This window comes from Lepidochelys kempii, chromosome 1 (assembly GCF_965140285.1).
Source record: "Lepidochelys kempii isolate rLepKem1 chromosome 1, rLepKem1.hap1, whole genome shotgun sequence".
In the NCBI taxonomy this organism is placed as follows: domain Eukaryota; kingdom Metazoa; phylum Chordata; order Testudines; family Cheloniidae; genus Lepidochelys; species Lepidochelys kempii.
This window is the reverse complement of record NC_136380.1, coordinates 182897863-182909118: the sequence shown is the minus strand read 5'-3', so window position 1 is coordinate 182909118 and position 11256 is coordinate 182897863.

Genomic DNA, 11256 nt, shown 5'->3' with positions numbered 1-11256 from the left:
CATACAACAAAAACACTAACCCAGGAACTTATCCTTGCAACAAAGCCTGTTGCCAACTCTGTCCACACATCTATTCAAGGGACACCATCATAGGACCTAATCACATCAACCACACTGTCAGAGGCTCATTCACTTGCACATCTACCAATGTGATATATGCAATCATGTGCCAGCAATGCCCCTCTGCCATGTACATTGGCCAAATCGGGCAGTCTCTATGCAAAAGAATAAATGGACACAAATCAAATGTCAAGAATTATAACATTCTTTCACATACAGTGCCTCTCTCCCACCAGTAGACCTACTCTGTCATTCCTATATATTTTGTACCCTGATGTTACTGTGTCCCATTAATTATCATTGTTCCAAGTTTCAAGTTTCTGTGCTGCTTACTATATCAGGATCCTCATTTAATATCAGGCATGTAATTTCACTTATCTCATTTATCTTAGTATTTAGACTTCTTGCATGTGTATATAAGCACTTATAAAATGTATCAATATTTAGTTGTCTGCCTTCACGTGATATAATTAAATGGGATTATGTTTCACTTGATTGTTTCTTTTCAGTTCCTGCCTGTACTTTATCATCTTCTATCCTGTCTTTACTAGGATAGAAAACCCCTTTAATAAATCATCCCCTAAGAGATGTCTCTGTCTGAATCATGTCCTCCTCTGTACCTATCGGCTTTCCCCCATCCCTTAATTTAAAATTTCTTCGACAACCTCTTTAAGTTTAGCTGCCAGCTATCTAATTTCTTTTTGGTTTGGTGGAGCCCATCCTTCATTTACAGGCTCCTCCTTTCCTCAAAGGTTTCCCTGTTCCTAATAAAACTGAATCCCTTCTCCAAACACCATCATCTCATCCATACATTAAACGCTGAAGTTCTGCCTGCCTAACTGGCCCTAAACATAGAACTGGAAGCATTTCAGAGAATGCTACTATACTCTAATATCTTACCCAGCAGCCCAAATTTGGCTTCCCGTCCCCCTCGACTACCTTTCCTTATGTCATTAGTATCTACCAAGACCACAGGCTCCTCCCCAGTATTGCTCATAAATTTATTTAGATATCTTGAGAGATACACAACCTTTGCATCCCCTGGTCATTACAAACACATCTATATTTCTAATAATCAAATCCCTCATTACCATGACCTGTCTCCTCCTAATAACTGGGGTCCCCTCCTAGCAAGGGGTATCCTAATTGTGAGAGGATACCATGACATCGTCTGTAAGGAGGGTCCCAAATATAGAATAATTTCACACTGCTCCAACTTGATGTTCTCCTTCCCCAAGACTTTCATCCTCCTCAACAGTGCACAAGCAGTCTATTATTTTTACTCTTGCAGGATTTTAGTTTTTCTGATTTTTTGTTTTTGTGGGGTTTTTTTGCTTGTTTGCTCTTTGTTTTGGATTTTTGGGGAAGGCTATATTGGCCTAAGTTTAGAGAATGTTTATTGGGTGGATCAGGCTCTGACGTTCCCTTTCTAACCTCCCTTGCAAAACTCCATTGTTTGCTAGCTTGTCTGCTCACCTAGGAGCTGTCTTTTTAAACCCCTCTTCTCCCTGAGTTAGGCTTGCCCTCTAGTCAAGGGATCCTAAAGAGATTATGGATCAAAAGATTGTCTTCAGAGCTGAAGTCAATGGCAAAACTACCCGATTTTGATAGGACAGGCTTTAACCTATAGCATCCAATTCTTTCTAAAGGAGTTTCAGAGTAGCAGCCGTGTTAGTCTGTATTCACAAAAAGAAAAGGAGTATTTGTGGCACCTTAGAGGCTAACCAATTTATTTGAGCATAAGCTTTCATGAGCTGAAGTGAGCTGTAGCTCACGAAATCTTATGCTCAAATAAATTGGTTAGTCTCTAAGGTGCCACAAGTACTCCTTTTCTTTTTTCTAAAGGAGAGTGACTCAAATATAAAATTGACCATACAACAGATGCACTTTGGCGGTGTTGTTAATTACATGGGTTACATTTTAGTTATATTCATAAAAGCATCTTCCACGCCAACAAATAAGTTTATTGAAAAAGAAATTAAGCTGTCTTCCCAAACGTAATGCTAAGTGTTGGAACTGTAAATCTAATTTTCTTGTTCAGACTTGACTTTTGATAAGTTTCTAAATTAGACGGCAGAACGATTTCATTTTAAATGATTCCATAATCAAGGTTGTTATCTTGACAATGTGAAACCAAGTAAATGAATGGTGATAGGATTTTTAAATAAATAAAGTTTGCTTTGAAAGATGTATGATTGGTCTAAGGAGTCATTAGAGGCTGACTTTGTGGTTTACTCTGTTTGCTGCATAAACTCTGCTAAAAATTATATTGAATTTTTTTACAGCAAAAGTATTTTTGGAAGAAATAACTTATGTAATGATTACAGCTATTGCTACACTATTCATTATGTATGTTTATTTTTACCAGGGTGCACTGCTGTTCTCTTGATCATGTGGCATGCTGTTACCTAGATCAGTGGTCTCCAAACCGGGGTGTGCGGCAGCTCTGCACTTCCACAGCTGGTGTTCCCGTCCCGCCTGCGGTAAGTCTTCCGTTCTTCTTCTGTTGGTGGCGCGTCTTCTGGTCTTCCTCTGGCGGTGGCGCATCTGCGGCAGATCTTCCGGGCTTCACCCTGGGGGTGCGCAAGCCAAAAAGTTTGGAGACCACTGACGTAGATAAACTGCAGGCACTAATAGCTCCAGAAACTACTGTGCGTGTTGATTATAAGTACACAGCACAGTGTGTTGAGCGTGGCCATCTTGATACATAAGACTTTTGGAGTCATATTCATTGATACTGCACTAATTGATTGCAACAATGTAGTTAGCACAATCCCACTCACACACTGGTCCTAGGTCACTTGTAACACTTCACCCAATCTAACCTGTTAATAGGGCAGAAAATACATTAAGATTTCACTTGAGCCATGGTACAGTAACTCCAATTTCAGCACAGCATTTGTCTAATTTTTATCTCAGCTGTGCCTGCTGGCTAAAGCTCAGCTCTTTGGGTTGGACTGTGAATGATGCCTGGACAAGCATTCTCAGAATAACATCAAACCATGTTTCTTAGCATGACAAACATCCCTCTCTAAACAATTTTTGATAGCTGACCGTCAACTTTTTGTGTTAAATAGCTTTGTTCTTACAGCATCTTATAAAATACATCTGGCTTTGAAAAACAGAGTTTAAATACAGAAAGGGTGATACAGTCTGAATAACAGGAAATAATAAAAGTCTTATTTTCTTAGTTAGGTAGCCATTCTTTAAAATATAAATTGTAGTTGACTTACTGCTTGTAAGAGATGCTGGATTGCTAGTTTTAGTGACTGAAGTCATCTCTTTATGTGCAAGACAACTGCAGCACAAATAGCTGTAGTGTAAATTTTCCTACTTCATCACAGCAACATATCTCAATTGTAATCTGGGAGGGGCCTCTCTAGGGAGTAACATCATAGGTCAGTGTTCAGACCTATTCAGTCACTAGTCTGTGTGAGAATGCCAGCACATCCAACTGGCGATTATAAATTCTATGATCTGGACACACGTCCACAAAGAATTGAAGAGAGACAACCAACTAATTCCACAGAGGCCACTATAGAAGCATCACATGGTTGTGACTTTTGGTCAATGCTACGCTGTATCAGACTTGAAACAGTTTCTTAAAAGTGAAATATTCTGTAGCCCACTACCATGTCTGAACTGTCCAGTTTCACTTTGTTTGTTTGTTTAAATAAAAATATGTTTAGCATCATTGTGTAATAATTGTGGATGCAGCACTAGGCTCCAAAAGAGTTTGGTAAAGTCAACAAGATACTGAAAGGAAATATAGTTACTAGATTACACTAGCTGAAATGAAAATATAATTAGTTGGTTTGTATACTACATTTGCAAGAAAGGTGGAAGTGTAACAATAGCTTTGATGAGCCCCTTGGGAAAAACATATGAATGACATGTGCATGCACACACGTGTGCACAAAACAAAACCCACAACTTTCCATGAAACTTAGGAGTCTAGGTTCCTGTATCACTTTTGAAAATGAGTCCTTAGACTCTTTATTCACTTAGGTAGTTTTAACAATTTTACCTCAGAGCTGAAAAGCAAATCATGAGATATTAGCTGAAATCTTTTTTCTTCCTGTTGGCAAAATAAACCTTCATAATGGAGGAGTTTAAGACAGCAGCTATAGGGCAGTATTCTTAGGAATTTAGATTTTCTTTCAAGACTAAATCCATGGAGATAAATCTAGTACACTCCAGAGAAAGTATCATTGTGAAATCTTGTTTCCAAGGAGAAGAGCGGCTACTTATGACCAAATGTGTGGGGGGGAAAGCAATATCTGCACAATGTGCCCGATGTTAAACAGTAGAGGCAGAAATAGAACTCAGGTATTTTGACTCTCAGTAAACATTGCCCTTCGGCCATCTCCAACTCCTCCCAATAACTCCATCAATGGGACTGTGCGTTCTTTACAAAAGCTCGTCAAAATTTTTCAAAAAATTGACATTTTAATTTTCACCACTTTTTGATCAGCCCTATTAGTTATCTATAAAATTTCATTCTGTCTAAACATTAAAGGCACTGTAGGTCAACGGGATTTGCTGGCTGCTCAATGCTTCTGAAAATCAGCCCAATTTTATTTAGGTACCTACACTTATTTAGGAGACTAACTTTAGTTTGGCACCCAAGGTGGGAAATTTTAGGGACAGTTCCTTTATTTTATTTATTTATTTTGTAGAAAATTAAACATCATTGTGTGTGGCACCCACATCACTGCTTGTGGCTCCAATGCCTCTTTTCTTCCCTGTGTTTAAGTACACTGTATTTCCCTGTGATAGGGCAGATACCCCGCTTCCTCCAGTCAAGAATAAGTTAAAGAATTCCTGTGGTAACAATCAGGCCCAACCCACCTCACCTATTTGGCTTGTCAGCTCTGGGGACAGGCCCTTAAATGGGAGGAACTCAGCCCCAGGTGGGGGTAGCACTCTGAAAGAAGCAGAGATAGTGCTCCTAGAGCAGCGTCCTGGGTTATTTGCTGAGGAACAGCTTGAGAGTATGGACAAACCTGAATGCTCTGAGAAAAGAAGACAGACTGGTTTGTTTCTTTTGTTGAAATCTCCAGGACTAAGCTTGTAGTAGGGGGCTGAGACTACCTGTGGAGCCTGAAATACCCACTTCGTATGAGGGAGGATAGCCTGGCCCCTCAGAGGCCTTGGAACTATTTTCCTTTTTATTTGGACTGTCTTTCACAAACCTGTATGGAAGGGGGTGAACTTGCTATGAGATAGAGCTGGAGAACAATACCCCATATCCCAGTGCTGGACTGCAGGACTGTTGTTGCCCAGGGAATGATGTATGAGGTAATCAGGGTACCTCTCTTTATCCCTTTAACCTGGAGAGGGGTGAACTTGACACAGAAACTTTGATTCTCCCATTTTTAAGACATACCTGCTTTCCAGTCCAAAACTTTTTTTTTCTTTGATTGGCACAAATCTTTTGATTGAGTACACAGGCCAAATTACCCGGCTTTGGTCTTGGTATCTCCCCGACAAGGCTATGGAAAGGTTGTCCATCTGCTTTGTGCTTGTTGGTATAGTCTTTGGGATGCAGGAATCCCATAAACCTAATATGCTCCCCAACAGGGAGGGGAGAGAGGACATGAGAATGTGTGTAACAGCAGATGCTCCAGGTCAAACCCCTTTTTTCCCTTCTCTCTGTCCTGCTCCTATCTATTCCCTGCATATTGGCATATGGGTAATCACCGCACAGCTGAGCAAAATGCTTAGTAAGGCATGTGCACAAAACCCATCAGTTCCATCCTGCATTTTACACAGAACCATTGCATTTCTGCTGTTTAGGGGGAATCAGCACTCATGGAGGAGTTGGTTTGGGAAGTATGATGTAATGGCTCTGGCATACCTTTCTGATTGGTGGCAGCTGTGGCTCTGGCAGATGAAGCACTGGGTGTGGCAGATGGTGGATGAAGTGACCATAGAGAGTGGGACCATTAGTGGTGTTAGCTGTCGCCCTGAAAAGTGGCAATAAAATAGGGATAGCACTTTCAGACCTCTAGGTGAAAGGCACTGATGATTTACTTGTGTTATTAAATAAGGAGGGTTGATGTTGTTCTCTAGTCTCTCAATCCTCCCTTGCCCATTTTCACATACTCACATCACATGCTAAGAGCAAAGGAACCTGCACATACTCACATGATCTGCTAAAAATGCGCACATATATACTTCCGTTGCAAACTAATTTGATGAAGCAAACTGCTGTAAATGTTTGCAGACTGCTGCTTGACCAGCCAGTGACTTTAAACTCTTTGAGGTCCATGGAAGATACTGTATGTCTTAAAAAATATTTCTAATAGGTATGGCAGTTGTTTCCTCTTTGATTGCTGGATACAAAATGGCCCAAAGCATGCTCAGAGAACAAGCTGCTCTCTGGCACATCCATATGACATTTATCCAGCTTCCTGCATCCTGATTGGATAGAACTTTGTCACCTCTCTGAATTCAATTGCAAGCCAGGAGTTTGGCTTGCAGCATTTTACAGAGCTACCTAGAAGCCTTGAAATTCAGTGTTGCACCTATCCCTCATCCCGGCTATACAATATATATGTAGAAATGCATTGTCTGTGTGTATACTGTAATTGCTTATGTACATGGTGGACTACTGTTGGGTGCACAGGGCAGAAAAAGCAATTGATGGGCTCTGTAAAAGGGAAAAATGGCTACATCCAGATTGCCTCTTCTTTTTGTAATCACCATTCTCTCATCTACATAAAGTATCTATGACCCATTAGCCATGTGTTTCCAAGGGAGCAGAGCAGTGGCTGGGATAGAGCTGCACTTAGCAGAACATGCTGGTACCAACATGTGCTCCTCAAACTATGGAAGAATCATAGTGAAAGATGCAGATAGTGAATTCTGCCTTTAACTCCCACTGTTTACTCTTCAATTCTCTGAGAAGTCTCACAGTACAGCCATGTGGCAACACAGTTGTGGAAGCTAGAGACAAAGGAGAGCTGACAGGAAGAACCAAACCACGTGGTTGGTTTGCGGTTCACTAAGTTGGGGGTCCTTGATATCTATTGCTGCTTTTTGTTGGATCATAAGAGAAGTGAAAGGGCCAACAAATGTAGAGTTTTTGTATTCGTTCATTCTATGTGTGGTTGTATATAGGAAAGGAATGTATGGAACAGTTTAATTCAAGGTTTGCAAAGCACTTTGAAAACATCTGAAGAAGAACTCAAATATTTGTCTCTTTTACCAACAGATGTTGGTTCAGTAAAAGATATTACCTCACCCACCTTGTCTCTCTAATATCCTGGGACCATCCCCACTACAACCACAGTGTAATGAATCCATTAGATGACTGAAAGGCTGCCCCTTCTCTCGCTCTTTCTCTCACACGCAAACAGCTGGGTTCTCTGTTATATCTGTTTTACTGCTATTTAACTCCAATGATCACACCTTCATTATGTGACTCTTTGGATGTAGAGCCCTCAGTTATTTGGATTTCATCCATATCATGGAATATCATGTCAGTGGCAAACACCAGAAGCATTTGGACTGTCTAAGGTGGTGGTATGAGAGAGAGGTATAAGATAGAATGCGTCTGCAACGTGGGCCTACAGCATCCTCATTTCTTGACCTTTGGGGCATATTGCAAGCTGTGGAAATTATTGCAAGCTTTTCTAGCAGGGTTGACATGAAGTCTTTGTGGGGCTAGATTGTGGGTATTGGTTGCCCTTTTTGTTAAGATCCTTACTAACCAGAGGGCAATTGCATTTAATGTTACATAGTGGTTTATGTAACGCAGGGATTTGGTTCCAAAGAGTTTATTTTAACCATAATATTTATTACTCGTATAAGAACATAGGGGCAAGATGCATACTTTAAAAAAAATCAAATTCAATAAATATATAATGCTTCGTTCCAAATGGCAGTGTAGCATCCTCTCTACAACTAATTCAGAAAATTGCGAACAAAAAAATGTGCTTTAGGTGAGCTAAATGCAGTACAATGTTTTGGTGTAAAAAAGTCTTGTTTTAAGAATCATGTTTAGCTTCTTACCTGTAAGACATGACATATGTTTACAGAGACTCCTGGGGCCAGATCTTCAGCTGATGTATATTGGTGTAGCTACACTGAGTTCAATTAGTGTGCTGATTTACAGCAGCTGAGGAACTGCCCCCTAGAGGAATTCTCCACAGTATAATCCTGCAGAGTGCGGCTGCCTCACCTTTCTCATCAAGGGATTATTCTACATAAATTGCAGCCTGTGCCAGGGGAGGTTTTAATGGAAGAAAAATAAACTTCAATCTAACAAATTTTAAGAATTCCTCTTCCCTCTATCCTCACACACCCAGGAAAACCTGGAGTGGATTGGAGTTGGGTACGTTAAGGGGACACCTATGCTTTGATACATGAGTTCCCAAACAAAAATATCAAATTCTAGTAAAAATACCCTAAAAATAAAATGTTAATTTTGAAAGCAAACTATTTTATTTAAATATTAATGTTGCTTTACCTCATAATTTCCCAAAAATGTGTTCAATCTGATATTTGGATGCAGAACTCCCCATCTTGGTTCATCATAGCACATCAAAGACTACTAAACGATGTAAATGATGTCATTTACATCAGTAGGAAAACAGGCAAGGAGGTGGAAAAACTTAAGGAAAAGTATGCCACAGAGTTCTCACGGAGTTTGACCTAGTATTCTAATGTGGATTCCTTCCTGAAAACAAACAAAGGAGCAGAGATTAATGATCAAAATAGCGAAATGTAACTTACTTTGTAGGGTTTTCACACTCCTTAAATGATTAAAGTGTGGGAAATTGTGTTCTTGTGCTCTATGAAAAGTAACAGGTGTCCACCAAGCTGCAGTGAAGCAAAATGACACTCTCTTCAGTATATTGTTTATGAGATGGTCGGTACATCTGTATCCCTCCCCTCCTAGTGAATATGATTTCAACTTCTTCCTCAAAATAGGTATCATAAATGTTCCCAGTAAATATTCTTTCACACCAGCTATTTTGGAGAACTGAGACACTCTGCCTAACCTTCCTAGATAAGAATTTCTAGCTGAGAATAAGTACAGTGACATATTTTTGTAATGCTTTATTTGAAATAGGGGAACAGATCGATTAGAGATGGCTCCAGCAGCAGCTTTTCACCTTATGGAAAATGTTGCCAGAGAGAGTTTGTTCCAAAGTCTTGAGAGTGTTTACATCTTTAAGAAATCAAATTAGCCTGGCACGGATTTGGTTCTTCTCTTGATGTGTTATGGTCTCCTCTCTGCTTACCCTGTGCTAGCCTTATCATTGCTGGTGGTAAAACGATAAACTATAGACTTTGTTGGACATCATAATTGCTGCCTTGCTCCTTGTCTCTCCAGTGCTGACTATATTTATTGTCTACCCTTAACAATTGGCTTTATGGGGACGCTTTGGAAATAATAAGTTTTAAAGTTTACTATTATCAAACATAAACTTTCTTTAGGTTCCTAGTGAGAAGCCTCAAGCTTCTCTGTTACAGCTAGTTGGGAATTCTTTGTCTAATTTTTTCCCTTTTTTATCAAAAATGCCACTTCATTTAAACAGGAACTTTTCACTAGAAAGGGTTGGTTTGGAGAAAAAATATCAACTCAACAAAATTTTGGAAAAAAAGGTTTGAAATTGTTTAAACATTTATATTTATTTCTTTAAAAGGAAAAATTCCCATTTTCTGGTTTGAAATGACTTTTCATTTAAAAATTCAGCTAATGGTAAATACAACATAAAAAAACTAAAGTGCAAAATAGTCAAAATATTTTCAATTGACCTGAACTAAATATTTTTCAGAATTTTGATTTGTGATTTTTTTTTCCAAATCTCAAAAATGTCTATATGATGGAAAAAACATTTCTTGCCTTGATCTATTCTTAGTAATACATAAGACTGATACGGCCACCTGGAATAAATTGGGTATCTCTGAAGAGGGCAATCTTAAACTGCTACTTTATATGCAAAATGCTGTACTAGCTTTGGGACCTGGGAATGATATATGGATAAATTTAAATATCTGTTAACCATTTACCCAAATGGACTCCTGACTTTCAAACCATGGGATATTTTTTAATATATACAGCCAGTTCTAAAATAAAGTTATATTAAGAAAAACTTTGCTAGAAATCTCTGTTGTGCACCTTTATCAAACTTAATATGCACTAAATTGGGCAGTTAGTATGTATTTGCTCTCTCATGCATTGTTTAATACACCATCAGTCTATAACTTATAACTTTTATGTTGTGGTTCTTATAAGAGACCAAATACATGCAGAATAATACCTCTTAAATGTTATGTCTTTCCTAAGATATTTGCAAATTTCAGTGAACTACCCTTCAGAAAACTCCTGGGACTATGAAGTAGGCAAATTTTTATTATCTCCATTTCACAAATGGGAAAGCTGAGGAAGAGGTTGTTCAAATGATAGACAGTTTCCGCAGTGTAACAAGAACTCTGTGGCAGTGAGGAATACAGCCTAGATTTTTTGAATGTCTTTCATGTATTTTAACTATTAGATAAGCTACACACTCAAGCGCCTCTTTCCTTTCAATTTATTTTTTTATTTAGATTTACAGAAAGCCTCTATTGTGCCCAATGCTACACTCTAGGTACCCATCCTGTAAATTGCAATACACAGTACAGAAATAGAAGGGGACTGTTCAAATGTAAATAACTACCAGACCCTTTCAACTTTCACCTTAAAATCCTGGGGGGAAAGAGAGGTTTTGGAACATGCCTGAAAGATTAACAAATCCAAGGTCTGGTGGCTCAGGACTGGGGAAAGAGTTTCAAAGTCATGCCCACTCCTTGCCCTGCCAGCAACTCTCTTCTATTTATGGTGAGGGAGCTCCATCTCAGGTACTTCTGCTGATCTGTGCTGAATTCTATTGCAGCAGTATATGGATCCAATGAGTAGTCCTGTACAGAGCTGATATAAGTTCCACCAACTCTTCTGTTTACTTTCCCCAGCCTACCAACAGTATTCTGTTTTTTCTGCCTAAATCAGAGCCAACTAAACCTCATCCAAGCTGCAAGTTGAGAGATATTTGCTTATTTGATCCACTGTTGTAGCCAGGTCACAGACTACAAATTTCCTAAAGCTAGTGTTGCCAGCTCTCATAATTTTATTGCAATCTAATAATAGGTGGTGTTTTTCCTAAATCCCTAGCTTTTGAAATCATGTGAATGATTGAGAACCTC